We start from the raw sequence: 25,075 nt of genomic DNA, 5'->3' as shown, positions 1-25,075 counted from the left end.
GAAATATGTTAAACTCGTTCGACATACTAATCTATGCATCCACAACTTAGAAAGTTATATGTTCCTTTGAGTTGTCCCCCTTTAGTTATATTTCGACCTTCATCTATCAATTGATAGTCAAGAGTATGTGAGCATTCGTTCATCGGTGCCTATTATTCTTGTGGTCCGTCGAGCCATTCTATTCCGGAATGACTAGGAGAAACAAACTCCAGCACCTCATCCATTTCTAGGATTGGGTCAAAGTAGTTGTATTCCACAGATCAAAATGCCAATCCAGCTTTTGACTCTGTTCTACCCTATTGCCCTCCTGATGTCAGGAATGTCATGAGAATTGCACCAACTCTTATGAATTCTTGATGCAGTGATACTTCTCGCCATCATCATTCGTTTCTCGGTTCCATGTTGTTGCAACCGGAATACCGACAAGTGAACCGTGATGTGTGAAATCAATACTCCTAGCAACCCCGTTGCTTGGTGGTTAACGGACGATAATCTCATTCTTAGCGTGCTGGTTATTGAATTATCATTCTAAGACTGATCGTGCTACCTAGTCCGTTTTTCCAGGTGCACTCTTCGATCAATGAGTTAGGATTGTGTCAGTCCCTCGCTCTCTTGATCATATCAACTTGCGCTGAAAAGCAAGATTGTTCCCTCGAGCTTAGTAACATATCGGTGGTTCGTGATTTTCTGATTATCTTCTCGGAAGTATCACCAGGTTGTCCCCTGACTGTTATGTTGAGTTTGTGTTCAAATGGTTTCCCTATAAACCACCTCTTCTCCGAGAATCTGTGGGGTACCCCCTGAGCTACTTGGTTAAGCTAAACAACAACTTGGAGAGTTGGAAGATAAAAGCTTTACCTAACCTAGTTCTTTCCAAGGGGATATCTTATATGTGTGTGTTGAAGAAAGATGATATCTTCATTGATTGGTCCTCGTGATCAGTTGTTGGACCTATTGTCTTACCCAAAACTTTGACTTGAGTATGGGCTATCGCCAAGTCAATTCAGAACCAACGATGTTTGTACTATTGTTTTTACTCGTGGTTGATTCCTCGAGCATACACCATTACATCTTTTGGTCTGACCAATTCTATCACCTTGTTCACATAGTCGTGGAATTCCATTTTATGGAAATCTTGATAACTTGTTGTTGAGCCCATCGACAACATCCTTATCTTCTCCATGATGTTGTTGGACATCAAGCTAGTGTTGGAAACTTGTGTAAGCATTTCTTCGTGTTTCGTTCATGAAGCATATGCTTGGAGGAAAGAAGTGACTACCTCTGATTCACGTGCATTTGGTGAAAGTTGCCGCCATGCATTCGAGAAAGTAGTTTTTCTTCCTCTGGAATCATCCCAAGTTAATCATGCACGTGCGAAGTATTATGTGGTCTGGAGACTTGCAACCTTCATTCCATATGTATTCCTAGCACAGCAAGCCACTGATTGACTTGTTCTAGGAGAAGAAGTTCCTTCTTAAGAGCTAATCATGACTTCAGTAAGGACTTTGCTATCCTCGATGATGGTTCCCAACCAGAACTCAGTAATGTTTGTTGTAAGACTTCCATGTGGTCATGCTTGTCTTGGACAACGTGTTCACATGTGTGTAGCAGAACCAACTCATATTTTGGAGCTTGCTATCATAGTTCATTTCCCGAGAATCTCGCAATGTTATCTCGTCGAATTGTGTTGCAAACTTTCTTTTGCAGACATGTTGAGTCTAAAGTATCTTGTTACTAACCAGATCTGAATCTCAGGCAGATATGATGGTTGGAACAGTCCAACATTTGCATTTTGTTCCTAGCTTACACCATCTTTGTGACATTTCACTATGGGTTGCCTCCATAGTAATTCTTATTCAGGATCATCTTCAAAAGTGGTCCTACCATGGATTCCACCCATTTCCGATGATAAACAAAATCATCCCTTGCGTTGTCTTCAACAAGGTAGTCCACATCATCCATTCTAGTCTGGGTATGCCATCCCTACTTACTCCGCCAAACGATTGTTGTGAACTGCCTTTGGCTGGTATGAAGAGTTTCGATGATCTATGGATCAACAGTAATTCTTTTTGCCACTTAGGGGAATAATTCTACGAGTCACCTCCTCCAACATGTCTCGTTAGGGAATCATGGCAACTCAACTCCTCGCTATGTTGACAACCGTTCACCACCTTCTTAAGTGTGGAATTCTTGCCTACGTAGTGAATCTTCGCCGTCCATTTCACTCCATCCCTCTAGGTGTATGCTTCGTGTCTTAGCTCGAGAGATGTTTATATGTCTCATCCCGCGAGTTGATCTTGAATTGCTTGATCTTTGAGAAGATCGATTTCTGAAGAGTTTCTTTCTGTCGTCATAGTTGGATGAAGATCTCGAAAGCAAGGATGTCAAGACCAACAGGATGCAATGGATCAACATCTTCGAGAAAGGCAGTTGGATCATGAAGATTGTGATAGTTCGAGTCCCCTCTTCCTTTTATCCTACGCTTGAATCTCGGGATGAGATTCTTGTTTAGTGGGGGCGAGTTGTCACAGCCCTAGCTTCAGCCTTGTTGTGGTCTAGTCTTGGTTGTTGCATCATGTTTAAATTTTCTTAAACCTGAAATGGGGATGTCCAAACCCTAGCACCAAATGAAATGCAACTAGGTTCATAATAAAAATATTTTCAATGAACCCAAAATGCCCTTTGAAAATGGTCATGATTTATGATAAAGGTGAAAACCTCTGCCAACAATGATGAGCATATTTCTTGGACATTTATGGATTTTTGAGTTAAATCATATTGTATTTGAATTGGAGCATTTAATGCCTATAAATATTTTAAATGCTTCAATACTTCTGAAAACAATTGGGGGCCGTTGGAAATAATTCAAATAGTGTCCACAATTTTTGTCAGGATTTTACAAAATGAGTTAGTATTTTTACTAATTCAAAACAAATCAAAATAAATAGAAAACAGAAACAGAATTAGAAAAGAGAGAGAGAGAGAGAGAGAGAGAGAGAGCTCACCTGGCAAAGCCCCCAGGCCCAGCACTGTTGGCCAGCCCACCAGGGGCAAACCTGTCCTCAACCTCTCCCTACTGGCAGAGGCAAGGCCGAGCACGGCGCCCGCGCACACCGGCACATAGCTGCCTGCCTGGCCCTCCCCTGGCCAGCGTGATGCCGACAACGACACGCCGCCGCCGTCTGGACCCCCTAACCTCCTCACTCTCCCCCCTCCGTCTCTCCCTCGCTCTCTCTCTTGCACACCCGAACGCGCCGTCGCCACCGCTCATCGTTGCCGCGACCACCGGCCCTCCCTCGCTTTCCCGACTGGTTCACGAGCTCCGCGACGTCGTCCTTTACCCCCTCACTGAGCCACGCCCCACCGGAAGCCCTGCAGCGTCGCCCTTGAGCTCGTCTTCAACCTCCGGCCGCCGGCAACCTCACCTTCGATTCGCCACCGTCCGTGCTTCCCCAGCCTCCCTGAGCTTCTTTTCAGCACCCATGTGAGCTCCTGATCCTCCCCCTATGCTCTCCCCTCCATTCCCATTCACTATCCGCCATCCCCGTGCACCCGAGCTCCGGCCGCCGCCATGGCCGGCGAGCCTTGCGCTCGTGAGCTCCTCCGCTCAAACCCGCCGCACGGTTGTGCTCCTGGTGCCCCCAGGAGTCCGCCTAGCCCTCTTGCTAACTCGCCCGTGCCCCGTAGCACTGCTGGCCACATGTGTCGAGCGCCACCGCCGCCCAGCTCGACGCCATCGACGATTCCAACCACCCCGTGACCAACTGATGGCACTGTTGGACGCGGATCACTCCCACGAACCCGTAGAACCCACCCAAGCGATAAATGGTCGCCGGAGAAGGAATTCCGGCGAGCCACCGCCGGACTGTGAGGTCGCCGGCGTCCAACTCCGGTGAGATGAGTTAGTATTTTTACTAATTCAAAACAAATCAAAATAAATAGAAAACAGAAACGGAATTAGAAAAGAGAGAGAGAGAGAGAGTGCTCACCTGGCGAAGCCCCCAGGCCCAGCACTGTTGGCCAGCCCACCAGGGGCAAACCTGTCCTCAACCTCTGCCTACTGGCACATGCAAGGCCGAGCATGGCGCCCGCGCACGCCGGCACGCTGCTGCCTGCCTGGCCCTCCCCTAGCCAGCGCGATGCCGCCAACGACACGCCGCCGCCGTCTGGACCCCCTGACCTCCTCACTCTCCCCCTCCGTCTCTCCCTCGCTCTCTCTCTCGCACACCCGAACGTGCCGTCGCCGCCGCTCATCGTTGCCGTGACCACCGGCCCTCCCTCGCTTCCCCGACTGGTTCACGAGCTCCGCGACGTCGTCCTCGACCCCCTCACCGAGCCACGCCCCACTGGAAGCCCTACAGCGTCGCCCTTGAGCTCGTCTTCAACCTCCGGCTACCGGCAACCTCACCTTCGATTCGCCGTCGTCCGTGCTTCCCCGGCCTCCCTGAGCTTCTTTTGAGCACCCATGTGAGCTCCTGATCCTCCCCCTATGCTCTCCCCCTCCATTCCCATTCTCTATCCACCATCCCCGTGCACCCGAGCTCCGGCCACCGCCATGGCCGGCGAGCCTTGCGCTCGCAAGCTCCTCCGCTCAAACCCGCCGCACGGTTGATCTCTTGGTGCCCCCAGGAGTCCGCTTAGCCCTTTTGCTGACTCGCCCGTGCCCCGTAGCACCGCTGGCCACATGTGCCGAGCGCCACCGCCGCCCAGCTCGACGCCGTCGACGATTCCGGCCACCCCACGACCAACTGATGGCACTGTTGGACGCGGATCACTCCCACGAACCTGTAGAACCCACCCAAGCGACAAATGGTCGCCGAAGAAGGAATTCCGGCAAGCCGCCGCCGCACTGTGAGGTCGCCGGCGTCCAACTCCGATGAGATGACGTGGCCCGTCATTAGCAGCTAACAGCCCCACTAATTAACCCCTCCAGTGACACCGACATATGGCCCCCATGCCCTTAATTAACCATAGTTTAGTTCCTGATTAGTTTTAACAAATAATTGCGGCCCCACCAGTCAGAGTTGACCATGCTGACGTGGTCGTTGGCTGGACCCACCTGTCCGTGACACTGATGACCCCGGGTCACTGGCCAGTGGACCCCACTGGTCAGGTTTAACCTTGGCCGGCGCAGTTGACCTGCTGACATCAGCATGATGTCATGCTGACGCTGTATTGATTTTCTGGTTTTAAAATAATCCAGGAAATTTCAAAAAATACCCCAAACTTGTAAAATTCATAGAAATTCAACCGTAACTCCAAATGAAAAGATTTATATATGAAAAATGATCAGAAAAATTCAATCTATCCATCTGTATCAATTTCATGCATGTTAGAACAACTTATAGTTGCTGAATAGGGCAAATCATATGTTTGGCATTTGAATATCCACATATGGAGTTTGAATTTGAATCTTGGGTTCAAACCAATTTCATTTAACCTGTTGCTAGTTGCATTAGCTCAATCAAGAGCATATTGCCATGTCATGATCATGCATCATATTGTGCATTGCATTGATTGTGTTTCCACTCTGTTGCCGGTATTTTCCCCTCTGAGTAGACGATGTTTCCAACGATGTGATCGATGACACCGATGAAGAATTATACTATCTTCAGAAGTGCCAGGCATGCAAAACCCCCTTGTTCATTTCGATACAATCCCACTCTCTCGCTCCTGCTCTCTTTTACTGCATTAGGACAACGGCGATTCAACTGTTACATGCTGCGGTAGCTGAACCCCTTTCCTCTGCATGACCTGTCATTGCCACAGTAAATAGATGAAACCCACTAGCATGAGTAGGAGTTGTTTGAGCCCTGATGTGCCTACTCATTCATGTTTGTTTGTCATGCCTGCTACTGCTTAGAGTTGAGTCAGGTCTGATTCATCGGGGATGAATTGGAATGTGGTGAACATGTCCTACTGTTGAGAGCTAAGTGTGTGAACACGATTTGGTAAAGGTAGCGGTGAGAGGCCATGTAGGAGTACATGGTGGGTTGTCTCATTGCAGCCGTCCTTAGGAACTGAGTTCTGTGTTTGTGATCCATGAACAACTACTACCACGCATTGGAATGCTTAAGTGCCCCTCTCGACTTATTAATCAACCTGATCTCTGTCCAGGAGTTGCAACTAGTTTCTGGTGTTTGTAGGTAGTGTTAGTAGTCTACCAAGTGGCACCAGATACAGGTGGGCTTGGGACAGACTAGGCACAGTGGCCCGGTGTACCAAGTGGCACCCAGATGGTGGGCTTGGGAACCCTGTACACATCGTTTGGGGCCGTGAGTGACACCCCGGCCAGATCTCCTTGCGGATGGAACCCGAATAGGTGATAAACCTGGACTGGAGACTTGTTGGTTAGTCAGGTCGTGGCCGACTTTCTCGCCCGGCTTCTACTTGAAGGTTGCCGAGGTACATGACGTGTACATGGCGATAGGTGGCGAGGGCGTGTGTGAAGAAGTACACCCCTGCAGGGCTATCATTATCTATTCGAATAGCCGGATTCCTTGGATATGGAAACTTGGACCCTTGCATAGTTCATAGACAAGTGAAAGTGGATACTCTAAAATGCGCAAGATAAGCATGAGTGTGCTATGGACAGCGTTCTCGTAGGGAGACGGGAGCGGATCCGTAGTCGTGTATTGATATGGTAAATATGTGGACTCGTGTGCGCCACCTCAAAAGAGTTACTTGCAGTCGTAGTTCAGGTTAGCCACTGAGTCAAAGCTGGCTTCCTGCAGTTAAACTGCACCACCCCCTTTGTTGATACCGGTGCATATGTAGTTAGTTCTGATGTAAGTCTTGCTGGGTACATTTGTACTCACATTTGCTTAATTTATGTTTTGCAGAGAGACTTCAGTCTCGCTAGTAGTTCCACGTGGACTTGGACGTTTAGCTTGTTACCTCAGCTACGATCTTGTACCCTTAGGAGGGTCTGGTAGATAGTCAGGCTCCTCAGCCTTCTTCATTTTTAGTTGTGTGTACTCAGACAAGTTAAGCTTCCGCATGTGCTTTGACTTGTATGCTCTGAATGTTGGGTCATGAGACCCATGTTTGTAATATCTCGCTCCTCGGAGGCTAATGTATAAATACTTGAGTCGTAGAGTTATGTTGTGGTTCCATGTTGTATTTACACATATCGAGCATATTGTGTGTATGATTGAAATGCTTGGTATGTGTGGGATCCGACAACCTAGTTGTCTATCCTTGGTAGCCTCTCTTATGGGGAAATGTAGTCTTGTGCTTCCATGAGCCATAGTAGTCCGCTACAGCCCGGTTCACCGGAGTCCTGCTAGGCCAGCACTACTGCGTGTGATTCACTTTGTTCCTGTGCCTGTCCCTTCGGGGAAATGTCACGCGGTGACATCCGGAGTCCTGCCTAGCCTGCTACAGCTCGGTTCACCGGAGTCCTGTTAGCCCAGTGCTACAGCCCAGATTCACACGCTGCTGACCGACGTGCTCGATGTTGATTCATGTATGCCTATCCCCGTAAGTTAGTGCCACTTTGGGTTCACGACTAGTCATGTCAGCCCGGGTTCTCTGTCATATGGATGCTAGCGACACTATCATATACGTGAGCCAAAAGGCACAAACGGTCCCGGGCCATGGTAAGGCGACACCCGTGGGAATACCGTGCGTGAGGCCGCAAAGTGATATGAGGTGTTACCGGCTAGATCGATGTGACTTGGAATCGGGGTCCTGACAATAAACCCCAAAGTTATTCCATATGAGTCCACGATACCTGCCTATATATGGTATCTACCTGCCGTTCCAAGTAAATTTGTATGTGCCAAACTCTAAACCTTCAAATAAATATCATGTTTTGTATGCTCGAATAGCTCATGTATCAACTAGGGATGTCCGTATTTTCCATGTTAGGCGGGTTATTCTCAAGAGGAGTGGACTCCGCTCCTCACTCACGAGAAAGTGGTTGGTCACCGGGATGCCCAGTCCCATGCTTTATGCAAACTAAATCAAAATAATTGCAAACAAAACTCCCCATAGTACTCTTGTTAGTTGGAGGCACTCGTTGTTTCGAGCAAGCCATGGATTGGTTCTTGTTGGTGGAAGGGGGAGTATAAACTTTACCATTCTGTTTGGGAACCGCCTATAATGTGTGTAGCATGGAAGATATTGCCATCTCTTGGTTGTTTTCTTGAAAGTGTACCGCTCAAAATATTATTCACCTCTATTTCAAAACCGAGCTCTGGCACCTCTACAAATCCCTGCTTCCCTCAGCGAAGGGCCTATCTATTTACTTTCATGTTGAGTCATCATCTTCTTATTAAAAAGCACCAGTTGGAAGCACCGCTGTCATTTGCATTCATTACTATTAGTTTACATTGAGTATGACTTGACTGGATCTCTTTTACCATGAATTACAATGTCTAGTCAGTCCTTGATCTTTAAAGGTGCTCTGCATTTATGTTCTGCGATCTCAGAAAGGGCTAGCGAGATACCATCTTGTTATATCATATTATGATTGTTTTGAGAAAGTGTTGTCATCCGAGATTTATTATTATTGCTCGCTAGTTGATTATGCCATTGATATGAGTAAACTTGAGACCTATGCGTTATCGTGAATGTGGTTAGTCATAATCTTTGCTGAAAACTTGAATGCTGGCTTTACATATTTACAACAATAAGAGCAAACAGAGTTTGTAAAAGTTTTTCTTTATCACTTTCAGTTTATCAACTGAATTGCTTGAGGACAAGCAAAGGTTTAAGCTTGGGGGAGTTGATACATCTCTGTCGTATCTACTTTTCCAAACACTTTTGCCCTTGTTTTGGACTCTAACTTGCATGATTTGAATGGAACTAATGCGGAGTGACGTTGTTTTCAGCAAAATTGCTATGGTGTTATTTATGTGCAGAAACAAAAGTTCTCGGAATGACCTGAAACTGCATGGAACAACTTTTCGGAAATAATAAAAAATCCTTGCAAAAGATGAAGGCTAGGGGGCCCACCACCTGTCCACGAGGGTGGGGGCGCGCCCCCTACCTCGTGGGCCCCCTGGAGCTCCTCCGACCTCAACTCTAACTCTATATATTTGGTTTCGGGAAGAAAAAAATCAGAGAGAAGGATTCATTGCGTTTTACGATACGGTGCCGCTGCCAAGCCCTAAAACCTCTCGGGAGGGCTGATATGGAGTCCGTTCGGGGCTCCGGAGAGGGGAATCCGTCGCCATCGTCATCGTCAACCATCCTCCATCACCAATTTCATGATGCTCACCGCCGTGCGTGAGTAATTCCATCGTAGGCTTGCTGGACGGTGATGGGTTGGATGAGATCTATCATGTAATCGAGTTAGTCTTGTTAGGGTTTGATCCCTAGTATCCACTATGTTCTGAGATTGATGTTGCTATGACTTTGCTATGCTTAATACTTGTCACTAGGGCCCGAGTGCCATGATTTCAGATCTGAACCTATTATGTCTTCATCAATATATGAGAGTTCTTGATCCTATCTTGCAAGTCTATAGTCACCTATTATGTGTTATGATCCGTTAACCCCGAAGTGACAGTAATCGGGATACTTACCGGTGATGACCATAGTTTGAGGAGTTCATGTATTCACTATGTGCTAATGCTTTGTTCCGGTACTCTATTAAAAGGAGGCCTTAATATCCCTTAGTTTCCATTAGTACCCCGCTGCCACGGGAGGGTAGGACAAAAGGTGTCATGCAAGTTCTTTTCCATAAGCACGTATGACTATATTCGGAATACATGCCTACATTACATTGATGAACTGGAGCTAGTTCTGTGTCACCCTAGGTTATGATTGTTACATGATGAACCGCATCCGGCATAATTCTCCATCACCGATCCATTGCCTACGAGCTTTCCATATACTGTTCTTCGCTTATTTACTTTTCCGTCGCTATTGCTATCATCACTAGAAAATACCAAAAACATTACTTTTGCTATCATTATCTTTTGCTACCATTACCACTACTATCATATTACTTTGCTACTAAATACTTTGTTGCAGATATTAAATTTCCAGGTGTGGTTGAATTGACAACTCGGCTGCTAATACTTGAGAATATTCTTTGGCTCCCCTTGTTTCGAATCAATAAATTTGGGTTGAGTACTCTACCCTTGAAAACTGTTGCGATCCCCTATACTTGTGGGTTATCAATGACCAGGATCGTATGTCTGCATGGAGTTCCGAGGACCATCGTATCAGATAGAGGAACACAGTTTACTTCAAAGTTTTGGCATCAGCTGCACCAAACTTTGGGGACAAAGTTGGAGTTCAGTACAACATTCCACCCGCATACCGATGGACAGACCGAGAGAGTCAACCAGATTCTGGAGGATATGTTGAGAGCCTGTGCGCTAGATTATGGATCTAGTTGGGATGACAATTTGCCCTACGCGGAGTTCTCATACAACAATAGCTATCAAGCCAGTTTGAAGATGGCACCGTTCGAAGCCCTGTATGGACGAAGGTGCAGAACACCGTTGATCTGGGATGAAGTCGGAGACCGACAGTTGTTTGGACCAGATTTGATCAAAGAGTCTGAAGAGAAAGTTAAGCTGATCCGAGATAGACTGAAGATAGCTCAGTCCAGACAGAAGAGTTATGCATATTCGAAACGCAAGGAAATAACCTATGAAATTGGAGACAGAGCATATCTGCGGGTGTCACCCCTGCGAGGAGTGAAACATTTTGGAGTTAAGGGAAAGTTAGCCCCGAGATTTGTAGGACCATATCGAATTTTGGAACGTATGGGAGAAGTTGCCTACAAGTTGGAGTTACCTGAAGGACTATCAGGAGTTCATGATGTATTTCATGTTTCACAGCTAAAGAAGTGTCATGCTGAGATGGCCGATATACCGTTAAGAGATACAGTACCCTTGGAGGCGATTCGCTTGGACAGTGATTTGACCTATGAGGAAAAGCCAGTCAGGATTCTTGAATTTGCCAGCCGAGTCACCCGCAGCAAGGTTATCAAGTTTTGCAAAGTTCAGAGGAGCCACCATACCGAGGATGAAGCCACCTGGGAACGAGAGGATGATCTTTGCAAAGACCACCCACACCTATTTTCTAGCCAACCCGAATCTCGAGGGCGAGATTCATCTTAAGGGGGCTAGGTTTGTAACATCCCAAATTTTCAATTTGGAATGTTATACATGGATCATTCATGCATATCATATCTTATTGCATTTCGTTCCTCGATCCTCGAAAACCTAAGCAACTCAAGGACCCTCGGAGAGAGTTGGGGATTTCTCTGTTTTCATATTTGAATTTTATCAAATATTGAAACGAGGATTTTGGTTTTAATTATTTCTCTCTCCGAAAATATTTCATATTAAAACATATGAGAGGAGATAATATGACTTCTCCAAAATAAATGAAATATTGGAGGAAAAATATTAAAATCAAATATTTGATTTTATCCGGAGTTTATTGCTATTTTATTTGAATTAGAAAAATTACACGTTTTTCAAAGTTGAATTTTAGGGCAAAGAAAATGTTCATCTTGTTCTAAATATTTTATTTAGACGGTGAAATTTTGTTTTGGTATTTTTAGATTTTTATTTTATTTTCTAGGATTTATTTAGTTCCGGCGAAATTATTTTTAAAAAAGAAACTCCCGCCGGACCGCACTGGGCAGAGGCCCAGCCGGCCCAGCCGCGCGCCTCCCCGCACCGGCTCGGGAGAGGACTCCCGAGCAGCGGCGCTGCCACCGCCAGGACGTGTCCGTCCCGGACACGCCGCCATCCCGCCCCCTTCCCCAAGCCGCCACACCCCCCCTCTTAAAGTCGACCCCCTCCTTGGAGCCCGAAGCCACGCCGCCGCCACCGCAAGCCGCCTGCCCCGCCGCCTTGCGCCGCACGCCGCCGCCGCCTGCCGTCGCTGCCCCACGCCGCCCCGCGCCACCCGCCGCCGCTGCCCCGCCTCGCCGGAGCCGCCCCGCCTCGCCGGAGGTATAAGCACCGTTCGGTTTTTTTAAGAAAAACTGGTTTGGTTTTTTGTTAGAAAACCCTAGTCTTTTTGGATAGATCGGTTCGCCGGTTTTTCTCGGTTTAGTATATTTAGCGGACGTTCGTCCATATGTTCGTTTTAACGAATGGCTCGCTCGTTAGTTACAGACAATGAACGTTCGTTCGTTAGCATGTTCGTCAGTTTTCTTTTTCTCGGATTTTTTCGCGATTATTTCCGATCGCGATTTCTGATCCGATTTTCGTTCAGTATATCTTTTCGCTCATTTGTCGGAATCAGGCGAGTCAAGCACCTAGATCTTCATCTCGAAACCCTCTTTCCGTTTAATCAACTTGAACAAGATTTTGGTACTGTAAAATTTGCCTTAGTCCAGATTAGTAAACGGATCTTGTTTCTTTTGTTTGATTTTATTCTTTTCGCAAACCGGAGTTCTTAAGTTGAACTTTCTGGTTAGATCTTCTTATTTGAGTTTTACCCGTGTTTCTTTGCTTGATTGCTTATGTATGCTATTGTTTGTTTGCGATAGAACACCCAGAGTGCGAAGCGTGCTACTATGAGTCCCTAGGTTTTGCGGATCATCAGCAAGGCAAGTAACACTTTGATCATACCCCTTTATCACCCAGTTTTTATGCATTAGTTCCAATCCTCAGACATTGCATGATTAGGATGTGATTAACATGTGGGTTGGGAAGTAGTTGATGAGGTAGAACCTATTGCCCTGTTATATTTCAAACCCTGGGAGTTACTTCTACATATTGCTTATATTGCTATGCTATGCTCGTAGACGTGGTTTGGGTGAGTGAAATCCATGACAGATGTGAGATTGTTAATTAATGGTTCAACTTAAGGTGGCAACTTGAATACACATCTGGGTGGATTGTTTGTTGGGCACCTGGAGAACCCAATGTTGTCCTAGGATATCCCGGGGTACCCGTGTGATAATCCTATGGTCCGTCACCCAGGCTCAAAGGGAACTGAGATATTTTCGTGCTAGAAACTTCCGTGTGCAGCCACAAGCTATTACGGGCTCTAGCATAGTTGAGTAAGTTGCGTGAAGCTCTCGAAGAGGTGGATCAGCAGGTAGAGGGATGTAGGTTGGTATGGTCTGCCCGGAATAAGGAGTTAATGCTTCTGAAAGACTGTGTCTCGGTCATCCGTTTCTCAAACACCCTGTAGTGCGAGAAATCCAACGGAGGAGATCGGGTCTTGTGGGGAAAAGTGCGCAAACCTCTGCAAAGTGTATAAACTAATCATGGTTAGCCGTGTCCCCGGTTATGGACATCTTGAGTATCTAGTACTTGGAGTATCATAAGTATCTCATCACTATCAAATAATATTGTTGGGTTGTTAACCACTTTAATTGGGATTGAGTTGGAGGAACATTCTCAATGATGTTTCAACTACCATGATAGTTAAATAAAATCTATTCCTTTGTTGTAGGGAAAAATTGGCTTTTCGCAAAAACTATAACCATAGAGCTTTCCACTAGCCAAATATGCATGTAGTGATAGCATTATTCTGTTCTTGCTCTACTGTGTTATTATGCCAGCATATTCCATGTGCTGACCCATTTTCGGGCTGCAACGTATTATGTTGCAAACTTTTCAGACGAGGAGTAAGGTACGTTAGGTCGTTGCCGTGAAGCTCAGCTATGCCGTTGGAGTTGATGGACTTACTTATCTTCCAAGCCTTCGGTTGTTATCGTATTAGATGACCTTAAGCCATATTTATTGTAATAAGTTCTCTTTTGAGACGTTCGATGTAATAAGTGTGTGATTGCTACTCTGTTATAAATCCTCGAGTACTGTGTGTGTGTCAGCATTACCGATCCAAGGATGACATTGAAGCACAGAGACTTGACCGTTTGAGGTTGGGTCGCTACAAGATGGTATCAGAGCACACGCTGAGTGTAGGACACGACCACTAAGCTAAAGCCCTAGATCACTATTCTCTTCTCATTTCTGACACCTCTCCATTTTCTACTCTTTAGGATGGCGACGCAAGGAACAAGTTTGCACAACCGAATGAAGAAGCACCTTTTGGACGACACTTGAAGGAAGTCACTAGGTACCTGAACATTGGAATACCAAGCTTCACCGGGACTTACAACGCCACATTACCAGAAGAGGAGCGATGGATGATTCAAGTTCAAGTTCCAGGAAGGACAATCGCGCCAGTCACTAAACCCATAGTATTTTCCTTCGATGCACCAACCTGGAGTCTAGGAAAGAGCATGGCAGCTCACATCACCATGGGACGCATTGGAGAAGTTTATCATAAGGAGCTTAAGGATACTATCTATCAGATTTGTGGGCGTCGAGATGAGCAATGGGAGATGATCAGCACCAGGAAGGATAGATCAATCGCCACTTTCATCCAGGAGCTAAACCAGCACATTCGTTGCCAGGAGAACCAGATGTGCGTAGGCATGATAGATCTGAAGAAGGCGATGACAAGGATCAAGGAACTGGAAGAAGAACTTAAGGCTACACATGAAGATTATGAGGAGGAAATTGTTGTAGCAGTGCAGAAGAATGACGATCTGGAAAGGAAGCTAGGAGTATTCATGGGAGACCCCGCACCAGGAGGAGAAGACGAAGAACCCATGGAGATTCGTCCGGAAGACGACATCATCATCAACGACACCGACTCGGACCCCGACGATAGCGATGATGACTATGAAGACGAAGCTGGAGCAAACATCATGGAGTCTTCAACCGATCAGTATTTTTAGTAGACCACCACATCAGTAGTAGTATTTGATACGTCTCCAACGTATCTATAATTTTTGATTGCTCCATGCTATATTATCTACTGTTTTGGACATTATTGGGCTTTATTATCCAATTTTATATTATTTTTGGGACTAACCTATTAACCGGAGGCCCAGCCTAGAATTGCTGCTTTTTGCCTGTTTTAGGGTTTCAAGAAAAGGAATATCAAACGGAGTCCAAACGGAATGAAACCTTTGGAAACGTGCTTTTCTCATCAGATAAGATCCAGGAGACTTGTACCCTCCGTCAAGAAAGCCACGAGGCGGTCACGAGGGTGGAGGGCGCCCCCCTAGGGTGCGCCCGCCTGCCTCGTGGGCTCCCTGTTGCTCCACCGATGTACTTCTTCCTCCTATATATATCCACGTACCCCCAAACGATCAGATACGGAGCCAAAAACCTAATTCCGCCGCCGCAACTTTCTGTATCCACGAGATCCCATCTCGGGGCCTGTTCCAGAGCTCCGCCGGAGGGGGCATCGATCACGGAGGGCTTCTACATCATCATCCAAGCCCCCCCCCCGATGAAGTGTGAGTAGTTTAGTTCAGACCTACGGGTCCATAGTTAGTAGCTAGATGGCTTCTTCTCTCTTTTTGGATCTCAATACAATGTTCTCCCCCTCTCTCGTGGAGATCTATTCCATATAATCTTCTTTTTGCGGTGTGTTTGTTGAGAACGATGAATTGTGGGTTTATGATCAAGTCTATCTATGAATAATATTTGAATCTTCTCTGAATTCTTTTATGTATGATTGGTTATTTTTGCAAGTCTCTTCGAATTATCAGTTTGGTTTGGCCTACTAGATTGGTTTTTCTTGCCATGGGAGAAGTGCTTAGCTTTGGGTTCGATCTTGCGGTGTCCTTTCCCAGTGACAGAAGGGGCAGCAAGGCATGTATTGTATCGTTGCCATCGAGGATAACAAGATGGGGTTTTTAACATATTGCATGAAACTATCCCTCTACATCATGTCATCTTGCTTAAGGCGTTACTCTGTTTTTAACTTAATACTCTAGATGCATGCTGGATAGCGGTCGATGAGTGGAGTAATAGTAGTAGATGCAGGTAGGAGTCGGTCTACTTGTCTCGGACATGATGCCTATATACATGATCATACCTAGATATTCTCATAACTATGCTCAATTCTGTCAATTGCTCAACAGTAATTTGTTCACCCACCGTAGAATACTTATGCTCTTGAGAGAAGCCACTAGTGAAAACTATGGCCCCCGGGTCTCTTTCTCATCATATCAATCTCTATCACTTTATTATTGCTTTGCTTTTACTTTTTTACTTTGCATCTCTATACCAAAAATACCAAAAATATTATTTATCATCTCTATCAAATCTCACTTTCATAAGTGACCGTGAAGGGATTGACAACCCCTAAGCGCGTTGATTGCGTTGAGCTATTGTTTTTGTGTAGGTACGAGGGACTCGCGCGTAGCCTCCTACTGGATTGATACCTTGGTTCTCAAAAATTGAGGGAAATACTTACGCTACTTTGCTGCATCATTCTCTCCTCTTTGGGGAAATCCAATGCAGTGCTCAAGAGTTAGCAAGAAGAATTTCTGGTGCCGTTGCCAGGGAGTCTGCGCAAAAGTCAACATACCAAGTACCCATCACAATCCCTATCTCCCACATTACATTATTTGCCATTTGCCTCTTGTTTTCCTCTCCCCCCACTTCACCCTTGCCGTTTTATTCGCCCTCTCTCTCTATCCTCCCTCTCCCTCTCTATTTGCCTCTTTTTGCCCGTTTGCTTTTTGTTTGCTTGTGTGTTAGTTTTTTTGTTTGTCGCGATGGCGCTCTACCTAGATTTGGTGATCTTCACCTTAAAAGGTTAGAGGAGATCGAAAACAACGTCAGGAAGTTTATGGTTTTGCAATTTGAGCATAATAATTTCTTTAGAAATGATCTTAAGGAACAAAAAAGTTTCATGAATTATATGAATAAAGAGCTCGATGATATGTCTAAAGAATTTGATGATATAAGATCCCAAATTGCTCGTCTTGAAAAATTAACTGCTGAAATCTCGGATATGCAAGCTACCTTAGTCAATAAGATGGCCGCTAAACCGGATTCCTATGAAAATCATGATGAAGATCTAAAAGTTATTGATGTGTCCCCTATTAAATCTTTGTTTTGCAATATGAATCTTGATAATGATGGGACTGAATATGATCCACCTCTACCTAGAAGGCGTTCCAATAATTCTGAATCTTTTGATCTTGATGCTAAATTTGATAAAAGTGGGATTGAAGAAATTAAAACCCTAGATGTTGCTAAACCCACTATTATGGATTTCAAGGAATTTAACTATGAAAATTGCTCTTTGATTAAATGTATTTCCTTGTTGCAATCCATGCTAAAATCTCCTCACGCTTATAGTCAAAATAAAGCGTTTACTAAACATATCGTTGATGCCTTGATGCAATCTTATGAAGAAAAACTTGAATTGGAAGTTTCTATCCCTAGAAAACTTTATGAAGAGTGGGAACCTACTATTAAAATTAAAATTAAAGATCATGAGTTTTATGCTTTGTGTGATTTGGGGGCTAGTGTCTCTACTATTCCCAAAACTTTGTGTGATTTGCTAGATTTTCGTAATTTTGATGATTGCTCTCTAAACTTGCATCTTCCGGATTCCACTATTATGAAACCTATGGGAAGAATTAATGATGTTCTTATTGTTGCAAATAGGAATTATGTGCCCGTAGATTTTATCGTTCTTGATATAGATTGCAATCCTTCTTGCCCTATTATTCTCGGTAGACCTTTCCTTAGAACGATTGATGCAATTATTGATATGAAGGAAGGGAATATTAGATTCCAATTTCCATTAAAAAGGCATGAAATATTTTCCTAGAAAGAAAATTAAATTACCTTATGAATCTATTATGAGATCCACTTATGGATTGCCTACCAAAGATGGCAATACCTAGATCTATTCTTGTTTGTTATGCCTAGCTAGGGGCGTTAAACGATAGCGCTTGTTGGGAGGCAACCCAATTTTATTTTTATTCCTTGATTTTTGCTCCTGTTTAGTAATAAATAAATTATGTAGCCTCTGTTTTCGTTGTGTTTTTTGTGTTTAATTAGTGTTTGTGCCAAGTAGAACCGTTGGGAAGACTTGGGGAAAGTCTTGTTGAACTTGCTGTAAAAAACAGAAACTTTAGCACTCACGAGAACTGCTGTCATTTTTATTTGGATAGCGATATTTAGTTAATTCTTTTTGCAGATGATTAATAGATAAATTCCTCACGTCAAGAAATTTATTTTAGAATTTTTTGGGTTCCAGATCTTGCGCTAGCTACATATTACTACAGACTGTTCGGTTTTTGACAGATTCTGTTTTTCGTGTGTTGTTTGCTTATTTTGATGAATCTATGGCTAGTAAAATAGTTTATAATCCATAGAGAAGTTGGAATACAGTAGGTTTAACACCAATATAAATAAAGAATTTGTTCATTACAGTACCTTGAAGTGGTCTTTTGTTTTCTTTCGCTAACGGAGCTCACGAGATTTTCTACTTTAAGTTTTGTGTTGTGAAGTTTTCAAGTTTTGGGTAAAGATTTGATGGATTATGGAACAAGGAGTGGCAAGAGCCTAAGCTTGGGGATGCCCATGGCACCCCCAAGATAATCTAAGGACACCTAAAAGCCAAAGCTTGGGGATGCCCCGGAAGGCATCCCCTCTTTCGTCTACTTCTATCGGTAACTTTACTTGGAGCTATATTTTTATTCACCACATGATATGTGTTTTGCTTGGAGCGTCTTTTATGATTTGAGTCTTTGCTTGTTAGTCCACCACAATCATCCTTGCTGTACACACCTTTTTAGAGAGTCTTACATAATTTGGAATTTGATAGAATACTCTATGTGCTTCAATTATATCTTTTGAGTTATATAATTTTGCTCTAGTGCTTCACTTATATCTTTTAGAGCACGGTGGTGGATTTGTTTTATAGAAACTGTTGATATCTCATGCTTCATTTAGATTATTTTGAGAGTCTTAATAGCATGGAAATTTGCTTAATAATGATATGCTTGGTATTCAAGATTTGTAAAACTTTCTTTTGAGTGCGTTGAATACTAAGAAAAAAATTGATGCTTGATAATTGTTTTGAGATATGAGGATGGTGATATTAGAGTCATGCTAGTTGAGTAGTTGTGAATTTGAGAAATGCTTATGTTAAAGTTTGTGATTCCCGTAGCATGCACGTATGGTGAACCGTTATGTGATGAATTCGGAGCATGATTTATTTATTGATTGTCTTCCTTATGAGTGGCGGTCGGGAACGAGCGGTGGTCTTTTCCTACCAATCTATCCCCCTAGGAGCATGAGCGTAATTCTTTGCTTTGATAAATTCTAGATTTTTGCAATAAATATATGAGTTCTTTATGACTCATGTTGAGCCCATGGATTATACGCACTTTCCTTCCTTCCACCATTGCTAGCCTCTCTAATACTGTGCACTTTTCGCCGGTATCATACACCCACCAAATACCTTCCTCAAAACAGCCACCATACCTACCTATCATGGCATTTCCATAGCCATTCCGAGATATATTGCCATGCAACTTTCCACCGTTCCGTTCATTATGACATGCTCCATGATTGTCATATTGCTAGTATGATCATGTAGTTGACATCGTATTTGTGGCAAAGCCACCATTCATAATTCTTTCATACATGTCACTCTTGATTCATTGCATATCCCGGTACACCGCCGGAGGCATTTATATAGAGTCATATTTTTTTCTAAGTATTGAGTTGTAATTGTTGAGTTGTAAGAAAGATAAAAAGTGTGATGATCATCATTTTTAGAGCATTGTCCCAAGTGAGGAAAGGATGATGGAGACTATGATTCCCCCACAAGTTGGGATGAGACTCCGGACGAAAAAAAGAGGCCATAAAAAAGAGAAGGCCCAAAAAAAAGAGAGAAAAAGAGAGAAGGGACAATGTTACTATCCTTTTACCACACTTGTGCTTCAAAGTAGCACCATGATCTTCATGATAGAGAGTCTCTCATTCTATCACTTTCATATACTAGTGGAAATTTTTCATTATAGAACTTGGCTTGTATATTCCAATGATGGGCTTCCTCAAAATGCCCTAGGTCTTCGTGAGCAAGCGAGTTGGATGCACACCCACTTAGTTTCTTTTGTTGAGCTTTCATATACTTATAGCTCTAGTGCATCTGTTGCATGGCAATCCCTACTCACTCACATTGATATCTATCGATGGGTATCTCCATAGCCCGTTCATATGCCTAGTTGATGTGAGACTATCTTCCCCTCTTTTTGTCTTCTCCACAACCACCATTCTATTCCACCTATAGTGCTATATCCATGGCTCACGCTCATGTATTGCGTGAAGATCAAAAAAGTTTTGAAAATGTAAGTATGAAACAATTACTTGGCTTGTCATCGGGGTTGTGCATGATTTAAATACTTTGTGTGGTGAACATAGAGCATAGCTAGACTATATGATTTTGTAGGGATAACTTTCTTTGGCCATGTTATTTTGAGAAGACATAATTGCTTTGTTAGTATGCTTGAAGTATTATTATTTTTATGTCATCATGAACTTTTGTCTTGAATCTTTTGAATCTGAATATTCATATCACAATTAAGAAGATTTACATTGAAATGATGCCAAGTAGCACTCCGCATTAAAAATTCTGTTTTTATCATTTACCTACTCGAGGACGAGCATGAATTAAGCTTTGGGATGCTTGATACGTCTCCAACGTATCTATAATTTTTGATTGCTCCATGCTATATTATCTACTGTTTTGGACATTATTGGGCTTTATTATCCACTTTTATATTATTTTTGGGACTAACCTATTAACCGGAGGCCCAGCCCAAAATTGATGTTTTTTGCCTGTTTTAGGGTTTCGAAGAAAAGGAATATCAAACGGAGTCCAAACGGAATGAAACCTTCGGAAACGTGCTTTTCTCATCAGGTAAGATCCAGGAGACTTGGACCCTCCGTCAAGAAAGCCACGAGGCGGTCATGAGGGTGGAGGGTGCCCCCCCCTCCCACGGCGTGCCCGCCTGCCTCGTGGGCTCCCTGTTGCTCCACCGACGTACTTCTTCCTCCTATATATATCCACGTATCCCCAAACGATCAGATACGGAGCCAAAAACCTAATTCCGCCGCCGCAACTTTCTGTATCCATGAGATCCCATCTTGGGGCCTGTTCTGGAGCTCCGCCGGAGGGGGCATCGATCACGGAGGGCTTCTACATCATCATCCAAGCCCCTCCGATGAAGTGTGAGTAGTTTACTTCAGACCTACGGGTCCATAGTTAGTAGCTAGATGGCTTCTTCTCTCTTTTTGGATCTCAATACAATGTTCTCCCCCTCTCTCGTGGAGATCTATTTGATGTAATCTTCTTTTTGCGGTGTGTTTGTTGAGACCGATGAATTGTGGGTTTATGATCAAGTCTATCTATGAATAATATTTGAATCTTCTCTGAATTCTTTTATGTATGATTGGTTATCTTTGCAAGTCTCTTCGAATTATCAGTTTGGTTTGGCCTACTAGATTGGTTTTTCTTGCCATGGGAGAAGTGCTTAGCTTTGGGTTTGATCTTGCGGTGTCCTTTCCCAGTGACAAAAGGGGCAGCAAGGCACGTATTGTATCGTTGCCATCGAGGATAACAAGATGGTTTTTTTTATCATATTGCATGAAACTATCCCTCTATATCATGTCATCTTGTTTAAGGCGTTACTTTGTTTTTAACTTAATACTCTAGATGCATGTTGGATAGCGGTCGATGAGTGGAGTAATAGTAGTAGATGCAGGCAGGAGTCGGTCTACTTGTCTCGGACGTGATGCCTATATACATGATCATACCTAGATATTCTCATAACTATGCTCAATTATGTCAATTGCTCAACAGTAATTTGTTCACCCACCGTAGAATACTTATGCTCTTGAGAGAAGCCACTAGTGAAAACTATGGCCCCCGTGTCTCTTTCTCATCATATCAATCTCCATCACTTTATTATTGCTTTGCTTTTACTTTTTACTTTGCATCTCTATACCAAAAATACCAAAAATATTATTTATCATCTCTATCAGATCTCACTTTCGTAAGTGACCGTGAAGGGATTGACAACCCCTAAGCACGTTGGTTGCGTTGAGCTATTGCTTTTGTGTAGGTACGAGGGACTCACGTGTAGCCCCCTACTGGATTGCCTTGGTTCTCAAACACTGAGGGAAATACTTATGCTACTTTGCTGCATCATCCTCTCCTCTTCGGGGAAATCCAACGCAGTGCTCAAGCGGTAGCAGTATTCCACCATGTATATAGTATAGTCTGAGCACTTTTGTAACGATAGTTAGATCAATTGTATGCCCTTGCTTAATTGATTGAGTAATATGATTGTGTTTGTCCCATGTGCATATGGGTAGTGTTTTCTCATTAGACCTCATTCTATTCTAATCTCTCCCCTCTAAACCCATCAGATGCCTCCGAGATGTGACCCCGGATTTACTTTCCCACCGGAGCTCACTCAGTTAATCCAGTAGCAGAATACCCTAATGCAGTTGTTAGTTCAGAACCAAGGCAACAACAACAACAACAATCCACCGCCACCACCACCAGTTGATAACTTAGCCCGCTTTCTGAGGTTGCAGCCGCCGGTGTTTTCCAGTAGCACCGAGCCGATAGTGGCAGATGATTGGCTCCGCAGGATTGGAAGGGAGTTAACCACTGCAGGATGTACAGATGCTGAGAAGGTGCGTGTCACACCCTAGCTAGTTCAAGCATTAGAGTGTGCATCATGTTTAAATTTCTCTTAAATTTGAAATGGGGAAGGCAGAAACCCCCCAACACCCCCCTGGAAACAACTAGGGTTTACTAAAATTATTTTCAATGAACCTGAAATGCCCTTCTAAAAAGTTCACCCTCTTTGTCTTGGGTTAAAACCTCTGGAAAAATTGGTGCACAATTTTCTAGGTCAACAGAAGGTCATTGAATTAAATCATAAGTATTTGAATTTGGGCATTTAAATGCTATAAAATAATTTAAATGCTCAAATAATCCTAGAAATAAATGTTTGCTGTTGGAAATAATCTAAACAGAGCCCACAATTATTTTCAGGATTTTTGGAAACGTTTTAGTATTTTAATTAAAGCCCAACAGTTGCAGTTAAATAGAAAAACAGAAACAAATAAAAAAACAGAGAGAGGGAAGCTACCTGGGCCTTACCTGTGCTGGCCCAGCCCACCTGGCTCGGCCCAGCCGGCTGGCCCTGCCAGTCGTCGTCCTCCTCGCGCCAGAAGGACGCGGAGCGCGTGGCCGGCGCCCGCGGCTACACGCCGGCCACCTCCTGCTTCCGCCGACGCCTGGAGACGCCTAGGGGTGCCACGCGACCCCCACGTCCCCCTCTCATCCTTGCTCACTCTCCCCCTCGTCTCCCTCACTATCTCCCGCGATGCCCGAGCGTGTTCCTCGCCGCCGTTCACCGTAGACGACGCCAGAGCCACCCCCTCGCCCCTCCGACAAGCCAAATCGCTCCGCCACGACGCCCTCGCCCTCCCCACCGAGCCACGCTTCACCGGAGGCCCTGCATCGCCGCTATCGCACCGTCTTCAACCTCGGTACCCGCCAGACACCGTTCATCGATTCGCCTCGCTCCGGTCGCCCCCGAGCCCACTGAGCTGCTCATCGACCTTCCTGTGAGCTCCGCCACCTTCCCCCTCTTCTTTCCCACGCATTTGCACCCTCTAGGCCATAGTTCCACCATGGCCGAAGCTCGTCTCCGCTCGAGCTCGTCGCCGGCGTCGCTCCGGCGACCATTTGGTCCTACCGTGCTATGCAACGTGCTTGCCGCATCGCGTAGTGCCTCGCTAGCGCCTCAGTTTCCGTGTTTGCACGCCGCAGCCCAAACCCCGCACATGGCCGAACTCCGGCCGCCGCCTTGGAGCTCGCCGTCGTCGTCTCCGGCCACCGTAGGCCCGGCCTCCACCACCACTAGATGTGCGACTGCAAGATCTCGCCAACGAGCCCAAGAACGGCCTCGCCCGTGCCCTGTGGGCGTTTTCCGAGCTGCGCCACCGTCTCGGGCCTCGCCGGCGTCGAGTCGCCGGCGAGTTTGACCCAGTTTGACTCCTGGGTGGGCCCAGGTAGACCCCCCCTGAGTCTATGACAGGTGGGGCCGGTTTGCTAACTAATTTAGGATTAGGTTTAATTAATTTTAATTAAATCAGTCACTGACATGTGGGTCCAGGCCCCACTGATAGCTAATTAGTGTTAATCTAATCCTGTTAATTAGCTGAGAGGCTGACAGAAGGGGCCCACCAGTCAGGTTTGACCTGGGCTGGCGCCTTTGACCTGCTGAGGTCAGCATGACGCAATGCTGACGCAGTAATGCATTTTCTGGATTTATTTTTATTCAGGAATTTCCAGAAAATAGTTAAAACTTCTAAAAATCATAGAAAATCAACCATAGCTCCAAATGCAAAGATTTATATATGAAAAATGATCAGAAAAATTCAATCTATCCATCTGTAATGGTTTCATGCATGACAAAACAAGTTTACCTTGCTGTTTAAGCAGAATAAGGAAATGCACTATTAAGGCCATGTTTAATGAGCTAATATTTGAATCTTTGATTCAAATGAGTTCATTCCTTTCTGTTATAGCTTGCATTAGGCCAAGACACATTCATATTGCCATGTCATAGCATGCATCATATTGTTGCATATCGTCATGTGTTGATGTGTTCCGATGTGTTCTTCGTGGTAGGTTCTGCCTCCGAGGATATTCACGAGTATCCAACTGAAGGGCAGTATCCCACTACCACTCCATCAGGCAAGCAACCATTGATCATTCCGATACAAACCCATGTTCTCGCTTCTGCTCTTGTTTACTGCATTAAGACAACGCGATTCAAACTGCTGTGTGCTACGGTAGTTGAACCCTTATCCTCTGCATGACCTGTCATTGCCACAGTAACTAGATGAAACCCACTAGCATGTGTAGGAGTTGATTGAGCCATGTATGTGATTCCTACCTTGCTATGCCTGCTATGCTTAGAGTTGTGTCAGGTCTGGTTCATCTGGGTGATGGGCCAGAGTGAAATGCTTATGCCGGTAATGTGAGGGATGTGTTGAACATGTTTTGGTAAAGGTATCGATGAGAGGCCATGTAGGAGTACATGGTGGGTTGTTTCATTGAGGCCGTCCCTAAGAACTGAGATCTGTATGTGTGATTTAAGATTCAGCTACTACCATGCATTGGGATCCTTAATTGACCCTCTCGGCTTCTTAACCACCCTAGTACTCTGTCCAGGAGTTGCAAATAGTTTCTGGTGTTTGTAGGTTATGTGTTGGCGGCC

This window comes from Triticum aestivum, chromosome 7A (assembly GCF_018294505.1).
Source record: "Triticum aestivum cultivar Chinese Spring chromosome 7A, IWGSC CS RefSeq v2.1, whole genome shotgun sequence".
In the NCBI taxonomy this organism is placed as follows: domain Eukaryota; kingdom Viridiplantae; phylum Streptophyta; class Magnoliopsida; order Poales; family Poaceae; genus Triticum; species Triticum aestivum.
Note: the sequence above shows the minus strand (reverse complement) of the source record.